This window comes from Haliotis rufescens, unplaced genomic scaffold (assembly GCF_023055435.1).
Source record: "Haliotis rufescens isolate VD_foot unplaced genomic scaffold, xgHalRufe1.0.p SCAF_10, whole genome shotgun sequence".
Taxonomy (NCBI): Eukaryota; Metazoa; Mollusca; class Gastropoda; order Lepetellida; family Haliotidae; genus Haliotis; species Haliotis rufescens.
Genome location: NW_025963780.1, coordinates 5,220,428 through 5,238,676, shown reverse-complemented (window position 1 = coordinate 5,238,676; position 18,249 = coordinate 5,220,428).

Genomic DNA, 18,249 nt, shown 5'->3' with positions numbered 1-18,249 from the left:
CCTCTCCTTCTCCTCTGCGGCCTCTACATCCCCATCGCTTTACATTTCATCTCGAATACTGTATATTACTAAACAGGACTATATCTTTAATTCATACCGTTATTAAGTTAACGAGTTTTGGAATACTATATAATTGAAGAGGGCGGGTTGTAATAGCATCTGTCTGATGGCTTCATCATTTCGTAATGATAATGCCTTAATGCAGTGCCGCGGAAGCACAGGTAATATCTTAATGGGAACTCACGTCAAAACAGTCCTCACGTTAATGTTGTTGAGACAGGTAAACAAATGATTGATATACAAGGATAATTCCTCATAGATTTTACTAAAATGAATATGCAGAAACCCTATTCTCTATTTCGTGCTGAAATGTACACCTGCTTTATGGGTTGGGGTGAGTATGGTTTTACGCCGCTTTTAGCAATATTCCAAAGATAGCACAGCCGGGGACACACGAAATGAGCGCCAGACATTGTCGCAACGATGCGTTGGAAATGTGAAAAGGATTTTATATACAGTGAAACTTTGTTAATCCCGACCCTATTCATCTGGAGCATGACCTACCGACCTATTTCTACTGGAACGCTTACAGACAAAGTGAGTCGTTAATCCGTACGTTTGTTCATCTGGACGATTTGACAGATACGCTATTGTCCTGATTAGTTGTTTGTTTGTTTGTTTGTTGTTTAAAACTTCACTCAGCAATATTCCAGCTGTATGACGGCGGTTTGTAAATAATCGAGTCTTGACCAGACAATCCAGTGATTGACATCATGAGCATCGATCTACATGCATCAACCAAGTCAGCGAGCCTGACCACCCTATCCGTTAGTCGCCTCTTACGGCAAGCATTGTCGCCTCTTGCGGCAAGCATAAGCTGCTGAAGACCTCTTCTAACCCGGGTCGTGTCCGGACTAACGAGAGCGTGTGAGTGGTTGGTTGGTTGGTTGTTTAACGCCGCACTCAGCAATATTCCAGCTATATGACGGCGGTCTGTAAATAATCGAGTCTGGACCAGACAATCCAGTGATTAATATCATGAGCATCGATCCACGCAATCGGGATCGATGACATGCATCAACCAAGTCAGCGAGCCTGACCACCCGATCCCGTTAGTCGCCTTTTACGACAAGCATAGTCGCCTTTTACGGCAAGCATAGGTTGCTGAAGACCTATTCTACCCCGGAATCTTCACGGGTCGTGTGTGAGAGAGTGGGTTTGGTTTAACGCTGTATTTCGGTTTTATTACGTCATGTAAGTGTAATATTGGAGGAAAGGCCGAAATAATACAGGTCGTTTACCACTTTCGGAAAACCACGAGCACGGGTATTGTGCTGACAAACTTAGAAACATAATCAGGTCGAACTGGGATTCGAACCTATGATCATAGGTTTCTGGCGTGCCCAAGGGATGTGGAACAGGAAATTGTGGTACCTCAGACGATTTGGCCACCAATGCCCCCAAGTAAAGAATGAGTTAGCTGGGAGGAAAGATCACGTGACGTAGACCGTGGATGATAATAGTGAGATAAGGTGAAATTTGTTTTAACGTCGCATACACTGCTCTTAGGCCTCACTGTGTCATATTATTTCAGACTATTCCTAAGTTCACAAAAAACATGCTGATTATCGAGTGATAGGCAAATTAAAAATAAATCAATAGTCTGTTGTTGTGAAGGATGGCGAGCATATAATACATTCTTCACCTGGGAAACATTGCGTGCGTATATGACTATAAACATGTTTACATGGTGGTCTGGGGTTTCGAAAGAGGTGTGTAGGGTAGGAATGGAGATGACGAGGGGGAGGGACAGGCTTCTCAAGTCACGATGTCTGTGACCAAGATTGACATCCGTCAATGACTAATGGTTCTAATTCCATCTACTGCTTCAGCGAAATACGCCAGGTCGATAAAAAAAGGTCGATGAATGTCGACCACAATTAACACAGTATAGATGTAGATCTCACAAGTTACAAATATAGGTATGTTCCACGCACTGAATCTTATCAGTGGACGAGTTTACGTATGACTGGGGTTTAAGAACGACGTTTTATAACGACATCATCGACAATATAAGATCACGTTCACGTAGTTTCTTGATATAACCGATGCTGAACCGAGTTGTATGTGTAGAAGTGCTATGTAGTCACTGGACGTTCCTCTCTGTACGGGGATTCGAACCCAGATTGGCCCTAATTATAATCATTGGTGTGTCAGTACCCCAGCCCCCGGCCCCCAGCCCCCAGCCCCCAGCCGTTGTTGAGCTCAACGTCTACAAGGGGCGGTCGGGTAGCCTAGTGGTAAAAGCGTTCGCTCGTCACGCCGAAGACCCGGCTTCGATTGCCGACATGGGTACAATGTGTGAAGCCCGTGATATTGCTGGAATATTGCTAAAAGCGGCGTAAAACCATACTCACTCACTCAACGTCTACAACGGGAGCCAATGTCACTTTTGCCGTGAGTAAGTCAGTGAGCGAGTATTTTGGTGTACGCTTTAGTGTTATTTCAGCCATAACGTTTTGTCTTAAGTTGGTTTTGTATCCATTTAAGGGTTGAACTCGCGTCTTGAACGTGACGAGACTCCGCTTACATCGAGGCTACCCCGTCTCTCGTGTTCTAATGTTCAAACGACCGCCTCGGTGATCTGGGGGCGGCGTCTGTCTACCCGAAGAGGCCTGTGGGTTCGATCACCGACGGCGTCATACCGAAAGACGTTAAAACATGGTACTTGTTGTTACCCTGCCTGACGCTCGATGAAACAAGGATCTGTCGGCTCGACGACAGTAATACGTGTCCATGATAAACTGCGGCAAGGTATCTCAATGGGCGAGAATTATAACAACCGGCATTTATCCGGCCAATACAGGCAGCCACGCACGCACGCACGCAAGCACGCACGCACGCACGCACGCACGCACGCACACACACACACACACAGAGTCACAGAATACTCACATAAAGGGAGTCTTGCAGTAGACAGAGTAGTGTTCAATGAACGCTAAATAAACCTTTGTTAAAGGCTCACAGGAAATTATTGTTATATAACTTACCATACCATCAATAGAAATTATTATTTTATTATGTGTGTTTCGATGTCATAGTTTTACCCATGAAGATCCGGGTTACAATAGATCTTCAGCAACCCATGCTTGTCGTAAAAGGCGACTAACGGGATCGGGTGGTCAGGCACGATGACGTCGTTGATGCATGTCATCGTATCCCAATGGCGTAGACGGATGCTCGTGGTGTCAATCACTGGATTGTCTGGCCCAGACTCGATTATTTACAGACCCCCGTCATATAGCTGGAATGTTGCTGAGTGCGGCGTTAAACAACAAACATCACATCAATAATCTTGAATCCGACGTTAAACCCCATTTTCACATTTTATCTGGACCGGACAGTATTCGGCTCACAAAAACTAAAACAATCCCCGACCTAAGAGCAGCGTTCATGTGTGCGAAGAATCATTTGTTTTTGTATGTTTTCGTTTAACGTCCTCTGCAATATCCCAGTTATAGGACAGCGGTCTGTGAATAATGGAGTCTGGACGAGACAATCCAGTGATTCAACAGTAATATGCCATAATCGACATTTTACCTTTTTTTCTTAGCAGCATCAAAGTCCAGGCACTAAACCTTTTCTATTTCAAGTCTGCAAAAAACTTTAGAGAAGAGAAATTGTGAGTCCTTGACTTCGGCCTCTTGTCAATCGGTACTCGTGTACCCGTCAGAGTTAAATAACACAATGTCATGTTGTTTGAAGCTATGAAATCTAATTTGAGTCCGTAACATTTGTCCAAATGACAAGAATAAATTATCTCTTTTTCCAAATGACACTAAAAACTATCTCTGTGTCATTAATCTCTGGCTTACGTTTCCTGCAGCCGATAATACATCCTCATCAAGGATGGTAAATGGCCGTCATCCACTGTGCGAGGCCGCGGTCTGAGTGTGGGCGGGAAGGACAGCAGTGCTGAGCATACTTGGAGCGCGTGAGCTGCACGTGGACATTGCCCCTGCCTAGATATGTGATTTGTTGGTCATTTTCACTTTAACACGACATACTGAATTGTTGATAAATATATTATGTACCAAAAAATCTGATTTCTGTTTGTTTATTTACACGTGCATCGGATTATCAAATACACCTAAAATTAATTAAGCTGGTTTTGCGACCATATCTGTCAAACAAGGCATCATTCGCGTCAAGCCTGAGCTATGGTTGAGAATTAAATATCTTGTGTAAGATGAGACGCTTGACTAATGAAAACACAGAGAATGATGCAAATGTTCAATAATTAATAGCATTTATAACACAGTTGTGATAGTGCTGTAATTGAGCAAAATTGATAAACCACGAAAACTAAGAATCTGGAAAGTTCCATGAGCAGGTATGAACGTCCATTACTGTCCAAAACCGTTCATTGTTATCTTACAAAAGATGATCACAATCCTGAAAATCAGTAGAGAGTGTAAACCGACCTGTGAATGGATGACAGATTCTACCTCCTCACTCCTCCATTGAGTCTTCTGATACGATCAAGAAGTAACAGCTGACACTCCTGATGCAATGACACTCCTGGTGCAATGACACTCCTGATGCAATGACTCTCCTGATGCGATGACACTCCTGGTGCAATGACACTCCTGATGCAATGACACTCCTGATGCGATGACACTCCTGATGCGATGACATTCCTGGTGCAATGACACGCCTGGTGCAATGACACTCCTGATGCAATGACGCTCCTGGTGCAATGACACTCCTGATGCAATGACGCTCCTGGTGCAATGACACTCCTGATGCAATGACACTCCTGATGCAATGACACTCCTGATGCAATGACGCTTCTGGTGCAATGACACTCCTGGTGCAATGACACTCCTGATGCAATGCAGCCTCTACAGCTGCGCCACCTTCTGTACTGGTGGATCCATTGCCTGCAGCCGACGTCCAAGAACGTCCCAAACATGTTCCAGTGGTTTTAACATGGACTCATAGCGGGCCAAGGCAAAGTGTCAGTAGCTTGTCCTTGCAGAAATGCAGTCACAGTACGAGGACGCTGGGGCCTAGCGTTGTCGGCCATAAACACAGATCGAGTGGCAAGTGCATGATTGTCAAAATGTGACAATATGATTGACGATGTCCAGGGCCCCGTTCCACAAACCGATCTTAGCACTTAGATGATCGTAAGTCTCATACCCCATAACATAGGCTTACGGTCATTGTAGCGCTAAGATCGCTTTGAGGAACGGGGCTCTGGATGTAACGATCACCGTTGAGATTGCCTCGTACTGTTACCATGTCCAGTTTACAGTAATGAGATATTGCTCCCCACACCATGACGGAGCCTCCACCATGCGCTAATGTTGGTACAGTGATCCTAGGGGTATACGCAGTGTTTCTGGGTCTCCAAACCTGCACTCGCCTATCTGTGACGTGCAGCAAGAATCTGCTTTCACCAGACCAATGGATCCGTCACCACGTCCTCAGATTTCAATGACATCGAGCCATACACCAAGCTAATCGAAGCCTCTGAAGATGAGCAGTTAACAAGGGACGTCTGATGATTCCTTCGTGACTTCAACCCAAATGATTTTAGCCGGTTTGGACAGTTCTGGTGGACAGATGCCTGTCTTTCGGGGTGGCCCTGGTCGTGGGTATGATACAGAGAGGAGCCACCCATTCCCACACAGCTTGAACTTTTGGTTGCTCCCGTGTTACTGTAACCTGATGCAACGTGACGGACAGCCATGGCAGACACCAGACCAAGACCAGACACCTAGGGTAACTACGCCCAATGAAGGCCTGTACTTGCGTAAATTGCATCTCCGGAATCAATTCCTGACAGTAACGTCTTCAGCGACGAATGCCTAAGGGCATATGGTTAGTCGACAGACAATGGCCAGGTGACTCTGGGCTCAAGGAATTAGGGCTTACAAGCCTTACAGAGGACAATTATTGACAGCGCAACATCTTCCTCAGAGAGTGAGATTAGCAGCGTCGTGACTGGCAGAGGGTCGTCTTTACTGATAAAAGCCAGAGCTGATTGAAGACTGCGTGTTCACCGCCGAAAGGGAGAACGAACGGCGGCATGTTGCGTTCTGGATGTCATGCTGTATGGTGGAGGGGGTGTAATGGTGTTTTATGGGGGGATTTGTGGGCTGAAGAGAACACCACTGACAAACAAAGCTTGTTTTTGCAATCCCACCTCTATACGGGCACCTGTAATGCCAATATCCGATGCTGTATGACTGTCATTTTAAATGTTGATTTCGTTGAGATTGTGATCTTTTCAATACATTTTACATAATGCATCCAGCTTGGTGGTTTCTCAGCTAGAATATTTTAAATCTATGGTAAAAACTATGGCCACAGTCGGCCCAGTTGTCTAAGGCGCCGCAATTCGCTGAGTTGCGTCCCTTCGGCACGCCTGAAATCTGCGATCGTGGGTTCGATTATGTTTGAAGGACGGTCAGCACCATACCCGTGCACGCGGGTTTCACCGAAGTGGTAAACATCTAAGACTTGATCACTTCGGGCTTTCCTCCCACATCAAGCTGACACGCCGTGATATTACTGGAATACTGTTCTGAGCGGCGGTAAACCAAACTCACTCACTCACTTTTATTATATACGTCAGTGTGAAAGAGATTTCTGAAGTTGAGAAAAGTGATATTTTCACTGCAGTGAACATAACACTTTGACAGAACTATTGCCACTTTGACGGAACTATTTCCAAGAGTTATCTTCCTGCAAATTGTCTCTCTTTATCGTAAGTGTCTAACCCGTACACTAACTGTTGACTTCCTGTTAACATTCGTTCCACATATCGGTCTTTGCCGTTGAAAATGATTCGCTGTAATACAAACTGTAACTTTCTTTATTTGCTCAATCGAGACTGTTCGTTTAGCAAAGCGCCATTTTTGTTACTTGACTAGCGTGTATTCTTTCGCTTCCAAAAGCGGTCTCGTAGATATCAAGAATATTTTTTGTTGAAGTTGAATTTTGTATATAACCATATCTAAATATGACAAAGAAGTTTCGTGACCCTAAATATATTTCTTGTTTATATTTCTCGAGATTTTGCACACACGGAACTACCTTTTAAGTCGCAAATACTGGTGGTGAAACGTCCCTGTGTGTTCGTTAAGGAAAATTTGCGTTTCAACGTTTTACATTTATAATGAAATAATTTAATTTTCCGGAAGACCACAACACAATAAATATCAAATAGATATGATATTCCGTCTGTGAAATATCATGTTTCTCTCATCGAGTGACGGGGGGAAGGACATATGTTGACAAGTGGCATAGCTACTCGACGCGTGAAATATCCTCTATCCGCTGATATAAGTTGTTTGCTGTCTCTACCCATGTTCCATTATCGTAAAAAAGCGATCATGCTCTTTAGACAGCAGGTGTCCCTTCTCCATGCAAAAAAATCAATACCGATGTTAATTACTTCTGTTCCGTGCGGAGTCTTACGGACGTGTGTGCTCCCAACACGTGGGCTTGGCATGTGAAGGATATTTCCGAATTTGACGCTTCCGTGATAAAGAATATGTTCGATGGAATTTCCTATTTTGACCTGTCTTTGTTCAGATGACTTTCCTTTGCGTGTGTTTGTGCAGGTGACAGTGGTGGGCGGAATACGCTCACCTTTTCGCGAACACCTGGTATCACCAGTATTTGATAGTGATTCATAAACACATGCTCATATAGTCGCCTTCGTACAATATACTCTGCTGTTAGTAGAGATTTCTAACGGTTATGGAAAGGGTTCTGATGCTACACATTGGCCCATTTGAGGTGTCTCTCGCCCTGATGTTGCTGATAGTGCTAAAAGAGGCATAAAACCGTATTCACTCACTCCAAGGTCGCGTTGTTGTTTTGTTTAAGGTGAGTTGAGGTGAAATTGGGTTTAACGTCGCGTCAAAAATTATTGCACTTATATAGCGACGTGGATGCATGCGTGTGTGTGGCTGCTTGTACTAGTCCGGACTGATGCCGATTTATAGTGCTAGCTCACTGAGATACCATGCCGCAGTTTAACGTGAATACCCCACTCAGACACAGTATACTGACTCCGAGCCGACCAGTCCTTGTTTGAGCTCCTTAATGCCGAGCGCCAGACAGGGTAACAACAAGTACCATCTTTTAACGTCTTTTGGTATGACGAACCCCGGACCTTTTGCTCTCCCGGTGGGCGCTGTTTGTAGGTGAGGTGAAGTGAAATGTGGTTTAAGGTGATGTTCAAGATTATTTCACTCAGGTAGCGACGTGCCTGATGATGATGTTCCTGCTGTTACCACGAAAGACATAAACCTTATGTTTTAGCTTCCTCCAACAAACCACGACCAGCTACGATTAAAACAAAATGTAATTGGTGTTATTTTGCCGGCGAGGTGAGAAGAAATGGTGTTTAATGTCCCGCTTAAGATGTTTTCACAGACATAGCGACATACATGTTCGTGTTTGTTTGTTTGTTTGTTTGTTTGTTTGTTTGTTTGTACAGGCTAATAATTACCGTGATTATTGTGACAGACCACTGAGATACCATGCGAATCTTAACATTAAACCAGAATATCGACTGGGAGCCGACCAGTTCTTGAAATATAATGCCAATACCCAGGCAGGGTAGCAAGCAGTGCCATGTTTTAACGTATTTTGGTATGTCGAGGCCAGGGGATCAGACCACCGACCTTCGATTCTCCGGACAGACGCTCCATCCATTACACCACGGAGGCGGTCCCCTCATTTGTAAGGCCGTTTTAAATAGGAAGACAGGAAAGAAAAAGAAGAAAAATACTCAAAACTCAAATATCATTAAAGTACACTCTCTTCTCATCCGCGCCCTATATAGAACACGCTTTTCGTGACAAGTGATCCGAACGCAGAAATACATTATCGACTCTCCTCAATGCGTTCAGGTCAAAGGTTATTTCTGCACGTATCATTACGTTTTATTGAGCTAGCTACCATGAGTGGAGGTATAATTATTGCCAACATGATGTCATCAAATGCATTGTCTACATCATCTGCGCATGGAGAAACGGCTGCATCAAGGGGCAGAATGACGCCTTCGCCATGCTTTATGTCGTTCTGCTGGTACCACACACAGCCGCAGTCTCCACATCCTACACTAGTGACTCACCGGTGGCAAATCAATAACTCTGTCACGTCACCTGCTCTCAAACGTACGTTATACCCCTAATGAGCGCTGGGGGATGGGGGCGTGGGGGTGGGGAGTGGTCTCGCTGTGCAGAGTTGTCTCCCTTAGTTCTCATTATTTGCTTGTCACGGTTTCGTGTCAACGTTGCTCTGAGTATGGATCTTTGTTTGTCAGCTCCATACCCTTGATCGTGGGTCTCACGGTAATCACCTCAATTCAATGTCACTACAGCTTTCCCCCATCTTTACCCAGAGATTGTATGCAGAGTTAATGCGTCTGCATTAGTTCAACTTCGTACTAAATTAACGACATCTCACTTTCCGGTGTATATGAACAAGAACAAAGAATTAATTTCATCCATATACAATCCATACAATATTCCTGTTTGCATCAAAAGTTTAATTGCGTTAAAAGTAACATTCGGTGTCATTTGACGACAGCAAATGCTTTTCGGCTTTGGTGAGTAATTGAAATCAATGCTCGCGTACTCGGAAAAAACGCGGAACATGAAAAAAAGTTAATCATGGGCAATTTTCAAAATATCGCTATATAAGTGCAATAATCTTGAACGCGACGTTAAACCCCATTTCACCTCACCTAACCTCACTTTGGATTACCAATCATCCCCTCAACATAAGCGTCTCCATGGTAACAGCCCTCTTATGTAGGGAAACTGGAAGAGCACCTCGTGCTGGCATTCGGGTCCACTCGGCTTATTCCGTTCCCTACATCATACCTCGGGCAGCAATGGTGTATCGACATTGCCTGATTCGTTTTTGCAAACCGTGTAATACCAAGTCCCCGATATAGTTCACACACAATATCGACCGATTTTGAGAAAAGAATATTTTAATGGTTAACAGAAATTGCTGTACAACTGGATATCGGGCAACATATACGACTGCCGACAGATTGTGGTGTGTAATGTAATGTAGTAGTCACGTGAACTAGTGAAACTCGTGATATTCGATTCAATATGGATTCCTGAGCTGAGGGTGGTTCATAAGAGGCATATTCAAAGGAAATACCTGTGGGTAATCAAAGGTAGAATAGGTCCGTGGTGTTTATATACCCCATGCTTGGAAAAGATGATGATGAAAATTCTTAATCCCAAAGTCAGTCTCATTGGTGCTGTCACCTGTTGTTCTTCCTTGGCCAGATTCGACTATTTTCGTCGTGATATTAATGGAATATTCAGCGTAAAACTCGTTACTCTCTGACTCCTAGGCATCTTTCACGAAAACGACTGAGAGAGAGAGAGAGAGAGAGAGAGAGAGAGAAAGAGAGAGAGAGAGAGAGAGAGAGAGAGAGAGAGAGAGAGTAGGCTAAACGCCGCTTGTTCCCAAATACAAACAGGTGTCATATTTCGTAACACAAAGACTCGGTATGTCAGTCTCCAACACGAAAATTAATGTCTTGCGATTTTCTAAATAAGATAATACGTAGGGTAATATTTGGAAAAGCTAATTGAAGAATTTTTAATACATCCATGCAGTGACCCAGCCCAACAGCAATATACACGCCTTATATTTTTTAATGAAGGCACATGAGTTGGGTTTAACGCCGCTTTGAACAGTATTGCAGTTATATTACTGCGCATGCATCAGCTTGGTGTGGGAGGAAAGCCTGACGTGATGCAGGTCTCAGACGTTTACCACTTTGGTGAAACCCATCAGCACGGCTATGGTGCTGACAAACCTAGAAACATAATTGGGGAAAACTGGGATTCGAACCGGGATCATAGGTTTGTGGCGTGCCCAAGGGACGAAATTCTTCACAGTGAAATGCGGCGCCTTAGGCGACTGTACCACCTGTGCCACCTGACTGCACATGAAATCCTCTACGTGCTGGCTTCGCGTGGCTTCGATGAATACAGAAGTTTCATTGTGTATTCACCTTAACTATCACGAGATTTCATATTTACATGCTTTTACCACTTTTGGAAACCCTCCAACCCCTGAAGATCCGGGGTAGAATAGGGCTTCAGCAACCCATGCTTGCCGTAAAAGGTGACTATGCTTGTCGTGAGAGGCGACTGACGGGATCGGGTTGTCAGGCTCGCTGACTTGGTTGATGCATGTCATCATATTCCAATCGATGCTCATGATGTCAATCACTGGATTGTCTGGTCCAGACTCGACTATGTACAGACCGCCTTCATATAGCTGGAATATTGCTGAGAGCGGCGTTAAACAAACAAGCTTCAGCGTTGACATGCACTATTCGTATTCCAACTTTTGGAAACAACCTTCACTCAGTCATCACTCAATAAATGATACCACACCCTTAACTCGTGGGTATGAATGGTCATACGAAGTTGTCTGTTTTTACGCCTTTGGAGTTAAAGAAAGACATTCCTCTCAAGATATTATCTGACGAAACAAATCGCTACATTCCTTTATAAAATCTCGAAATAGCTGTAAATGTTGCATTATCAAATAATTCCGAAGATTCAGCGAAAACGCCTAGCGGAATATGCTGTTCCACTGTCTGCTGAACGTGTCAATTTGGGGGCAGCAATAGCCGGTCCATCAGCTCGGGATTTTATCGACATGTAATCCATCTGGTGTCTGCAGATCCCCGCAAGCCCCATTTAACAGCTGACATGGCCAGGGCGGGTGACCGATGGCTATGACGGCCGTAGTGGGACTGACCGTGCACGGACCCACGTGATCCTGAAGCCGATTCTGGTGGAGACGTTGATGGATGGAGGGTTGCAACTGACGTAGGCTGCTGCAGACTCATGTACTCTTATTAGTTCTCAAGATGATGATGCTTGTTTAATGCCGCACTCAGCAAAAGTCCAGCTATTTGAAGGCGGTCTGTAAATAATCGAGTCTGGACCAGACAATCCAGTGATTGACATTATTAGCATCGATCAACGCAATTGGGATACGATGACATGCATCAACCAAGTCATCGAGCCTGACCACCCGATCCCGTTAGTCGCCTCTTACGACAAGCATAGTCGCCTTTTACGGCAAGCATGGGTTGCTGAAGACCTATTGTAACCAAGAATCTTCACGGGACTTTTAGTTCTCAAAATCACACAAAATCATGTGAAAGTAAAGAGGAACTTTCATTTTCCTTATTGATTTCTTTTCACTTTTAACTATTCTTTGAATATTAAGATTGTTGTTGGGTTTTTTAAATTTACCATAAATATTGTTTCAAAACAAGAGCAGAATATTATTTTTCAAAGATGTGGTGAGTTTGGCTATAGTCCATCAATATCACGACGGGAACGCCATCAATTGTACCGTTCGCGAATGTGCGAATATTTAAATCACTAGGTGTTTCTATTCTCCCTTTTGGGGCGGTCGGGTAGCCTAGTGTTTAAAACGTTCGCTCGTCACGCCGAAGACAATGTGTGAAGCCATGTCCCCCGCCGTGACATTGCTGGAATATTGCTAAAAGCGGCGTAAAACCAAACTCACTCACTATTGTCCCTTTAAAGATATGTGAAAACAGCAAAAAGGGGTTTTCATTTTGCTAGTCGATGTGAGATATGTGTTCATATATATTATTCTCATCTTTTCAAGAAATGATAATAAGTTAACCATTCTATTTCTCCATATATTTATTTAAGTAAACAACATGTGTCGATCTATCTGTCAGCCACTTGCATAATTACTGGGACGTCTTATGGCTTGGGTCACAACTAAGTGTGTAATCAAGCAGTTATCTCCCTTGATTAGTCTCACGATAACCTGACTTCTACCTTGACAACACCCAATTAGTAATGTGTGTCGTGCTGGAGGCGGACTTTCTTGCCCACGCTCGGGATTATTACACACAGAGGGGGCAGTAACGTTTTTCCTTTGGAACCCGAACCATGGATAAACTTTAAAAAGTGAAGCCTGTTAATGCAGCTGGATGAATGAATGCGTCTCTGGTTACAGAAGTCAGCGTCATATTAATCTAAAGCGTTCACACATTTGATCTAAATTAAAGAGTGATAGCAGTGTTCGTGCACACTCGGAATTTCATTTCGTACTGCGAGTCTCTGACGCCTAAAAGACATTGACAGGAGTCTTTTTCACGTTGAGGGACAGTAATTTTAAGGTTTTCACAACATAGACATTTTATCAAGACATAGGTGAATTAAGCTTAACTTTGATTTGTGATGGACATTTTATGTATAAACGTATGCTGTGTTGGAAATTCACAGTAAAACATAGGATTCCATTTTCTTCCCGTTCCATCACGGATCAACTTCCAACTTTTCCATTGCCTTCTGAGTGGCCCAGTCGTCTAAGGCGCCGCGATTCGCTGTGCAGATTTGCGTCTCTTGGGCACGCCAGAAACCTATGATTGTGGGTTCGAATCCCGGTTCGCCCCGATTATGTTTCTAGGTTTGTCAGCACCATGCCCGTACTCGTGGGTTTCACCGAAGTGGTAAACGTCTGAGACCTGCATCACTTCGGGCTTTCCTCCCACATTAAGCTGACACGCCGTGTTATAACTGGAATACTGTTAAAAGCGGCGTTAAACCCAACTCACGCACTCTTGCCCTCTGATGCTATTATGAAGAAGCTCCAACCCAGTATCTCTACCCATATCCAAGAGAATATAATTTAAAACGGAGTCCAGCTTAGTCAAGAATGATTTGGCATGTCCAGCTTGTCTGAGCCTGAAATAAGTCTATCTTGTAGACTACTGCTCATCTCAAAATTAAGGAACGTTCGGGGCTCCATTTGGATTTTATCTATTTTATTTTGTAGATATATTTTTGTTAATAAGATGGCCATATTTCTGGGACTAAGTGTCAGTCTAGCTCCAACCTATCTCTCAGAGTGATTACCTCCTTACCAACCAACGCATTCGCTCCAATCCAAAAACAAAATGTTCATCTTAACAACACAGGCATTAACGACTTGTGGAAACAGATCCTCCGAACATTCAGCAGCTTTGTGGAATGATCCACCACTTGAAATAGAACAATCCCGTAAATTATCCTCAGATAAAACCATTCTTTTTCAGACAGGCTTTCCCCTGAACTGTTTCTTGACTCGGACTTACAACAAGCTCGCAGAGCATGCTTTCCTGTTGGGCTGGGACGAGTCCAAATTTACTAACCGGGTACCCACCACCCTATTACCCGACCCCCTATTCCCGGGTACTGTAGGTCTCGGGAAATGTCTCAAAATGTCTCATTGGGAACATTTTTAGCATCGCCCTGGCAAAACGACATGTATTAAACAATCTGGTCATTTATACACTGAAGTTGAATTAAGTTATATCTTTATTCAACCATACGAAAAAATCAGAAGGAATGGGTGCATAGCCAGAAAGAAATGCGAACATTAATGACTTTAGTGTAACCATAGAGTTCTAGATCATTTTTGTCATTAAACAATATATCACGTGACTAACCAGTACCTACTTATTTTATTTTATTTTATTTTATTTTATTTTATTTTATTTTATTTTATTTTATTATTTTTTTATTATTATTTTTTTATTTAATTTTTTTTTTTTTTTTTTATTTTATTTTTTTTTTTTTTTTTTATTTTATTTTATTTTATTTTATTTTATTTTATTTTATTTTTTTTTTATTTTTTATGCATTATTATTTCATTTTTATTTTTTATTTTTATTTTTATTTATTTTTTATTATTTTTATTTATTTATTTATTTTTTGTTTGGGGGGGGGGGGGGGGGGGGGGGGCGTCGGATACAGCCAAAAGTCATCCTACATTAACACTGGTTAACTCAGGCTGAATCCAGGCAAATCTGGTTGCCAGAAATGTGGTGACCTCGGTTAAAGCGGGTCACTCATATTATTGAATTATATAATCGGACGCACGCAATGTGATGAGTTGCCTAGACGTATTTCTTAAGTCCCCCAGCGTCCGTCTGGGGGGAGCATATTTCATGGGTGTCTGCAAACAATGGATCTCTCTTTACACATCTTCAGATAAAATGACGCCGGCGATTTGACCAGACACCTTGTTCCAGGTCACGTTGCCTCCTGTGGTTACCGAAGATGGTGATGAATGGCCCAAGAATATTCGTCACCACTCGCATGTTTCCGTAACCTACAACAAGGCTTGTCCCGAGTTGGTAATGAATGGGACGAGTTGGTAATGAATGGTCCAGGTTGGTAATGAATGGTCCAGGAAATGAATAATATTTTCCTTTCACGAATACTCGTATCATTCCGTGATGGTCCGAATGATGTATTATATATAGCTCGGTTCATTCGGTAAAGTATTCAGCTTGTCAACAACTGTTACAAAATATGTTTCCAAACGCGAATGAGTTGGACAATAACAGCAAATGTAAACTAGTGTTTATTTGTGATCTAACGGCGTATTCATATTCATTCTATATGACGGCGGCATGGAATATCGCGTCTGGGCCAGTCTAAAACCAGTGGTTGATAATATGAGCAAAATCGCAGGCTGTCAGGACACGATGACACGTTATCAACCAAGTCCCGGAACAACCAATGTTTATGCATATATGTATGCACGGGTTGCTAGGGACCATCTCAAACCCGTGAATAAAATAACGTAGGTCAGCTGAATTACCAGAAGTGTGTAGGGTAAAGAAAACCACAAAACATTCTAAAATTAGTATATCTTACTGTAACTTTTGAACACAAATCGGGACCAAAATAAAAAAATAGTGTTTTCATTTTAAAATGATTTGTCCTCGGTATGGAAATCAGGAAAACAACACTACCTTGTTGGTGAATTATAAGTATAGCAAGGTCAGATTTTGTTCATAGTGTTTTATCGCTGATTAATGAATCCTCTAAAAAACAATTCCAGGTCGTTTGGTGGGAAAATAATATGGAACATTTCCGATTTTCTTTTTAGTTCTCAATTCGATGTTGTCGGTCTGGTCAAGATGCTGATAATGACGGACCGGTGTCAGAACGCCGATGACGACGAACGAGGATGCCGAAGTTGTTTTACTGGGAAGAGAACGCCGATGATGAGGGGCCATGGGGTAGAACGCCGATGATGACGGGCCATGGGGTAGAAAGCCGATGATGACGGGCCACGGGATAGAACGCCGATGATGACGGGCCGCGGGATAGAAAGCCGATGATGACGGGCCACGGGATAGAACGCCGATGATGACGGGCCACGGGATAGAATGCCGATGATGGCGGGCCACGGGATAGAAAGCCGATGATGACGGGCCACGGGATAGAATGCCGATGATGACGGGCCACGGGATAGAAAGCCGATGATGACGGGCCACGGGATAGAACGCTGATGATGGCGGGCCACGGGATAGAACGCCGATCACCCCAACTACAACGTTACAGTTTTAATTCGGTCCTGATGCTATTGAAGTCAGAACCTCCACAGTTCATTTGAGTATTTATTCTGAACAGCTAGCATGAACTGAACATAACGACACACACGAACACATTATACAGTTCGACCATCGCCACAGAGATTCTGCTCCAGAGCCGGAGATTTGTGATAATTTAAATCTTGATCTAAAGTCAGGCGTTGTAATCTTCTGCTTATCTGGTGCCTCATACGCTGATACGACAAGAAGGTGATTTAGGGGTGGGTTGCACGGAGACAAGAAGGTGATTTACGGGTGGGTTGCAAGGAGACAAGAAGGTGATTTAGGGGTGGGTTGCAAGGAGACAAGAAGGTGATTTAGGGGTGGGTTGCAAGGAGACAAGAAGGTGATTTACGGGTGGGTTGCAAGGAGACAAGAAGGTGATTTAGGGGTGGGTTGCAAGGAGACAAGAAGGTGAATTAGGGGTGAGTTTCAAGGAGACAAGAAGGTGATTTAGGGGTGGGTTGCACGGAGACAAGAAGGTGATTTACGGGTGGGTTGCAAGGAGACAAGAAGGTGATTTAGGGGTGGGTTGCAAGGAGACAAGAAGGTGGTTTAGGGGTGGGTTGCAAGGAGACAAGAAGGTGATTTAGGGGTGGGTTGCAAGGAGACAAGAAGGTGATTTAGGGGTGAGTTGCAAGGAGACAAGAAGGTGATTTAGGGGTGGGTTGCAAGGAGACAAGAAGGTGATTTAGGGGTGAGTTGCAAGGAGACAAGAAGGTGATTTAGGGGTGGGTTGCAAGGAGACAAGAAGGTGATTTAGGGGTGGGTTGCAAGGAGACAAGAAGGTGATTTAGGGGTGGGTTGCAAGGAGACAAGAAGGTGATTTACGGGTGGGTTGCAAGGAGACAAGAAGGTGATTTACGGGTGGGTTGCAAGGAGACAAGAAGGTGATTTACGGGTGGGTTGCAAGGAGACAAGAAGGTGATTTACGGGTGGGTTGCACGGAGACAAGAAGGTGATTTAGGGGTGAGTTGCAAGGAGACAAGAAGGTGATTTAGGGGTGGGTTGCAAGGAGACAAGAAGGTGATTTAGGGGTGGGTTGCAAGGAGACAAGAAGGTGATTTAGGGGTGGGTTGCAAGGAGACAAGAAGGTGATTCACTTCGCACACATTTTAACTGCATGTTGTCTGGTAAAACAATATAACTTTTTAGGCTCCACGCACGCTTAACAAGAATTTAATCTGTTTCCAAAATTTGCTGAATCAAAAGATCCCAATTCGTCAAAGATCATGTAATTTTCCAACAAATATTTCCAGTTATTTCCAATACAAAACAAACAAAAATTAATTTTATTACTTTCACTTTTCGTTAAAATGATCCATCCATTGGGACTCTAAAGAAAACATGTCTGGTGTCCCCCGCCGTTAAATTGCTGGAATATTGCTAAAAGCGGCGTAAAACCATAATCATTCACTCACTCACTCACTCACTTAAGATAAAGTGCAAAAGAATCAAATCAGTAATAGCTTAACGTTTATGGATAAATATGATCATAAAAATTAAATGTGTAAAAAAAGTATTGAAATTTTCAGTCTTTGAAAGCACTAAATGTTTTCATTTGAAATCAAAAATGTCGTCCGCATCCTCACGTTGAAGGATGAATACTGAATCATATGTTGTGTGCGAAACGTAATTTCTGGAAACGTTTACTTTAAAAACACCGACAATTTCAATTGTTTTGTTACCCTTTTATTACCGTATAATTTAAGGGTAATGTGAGACATTTATTACAATCAATGATAATGAAATGGATA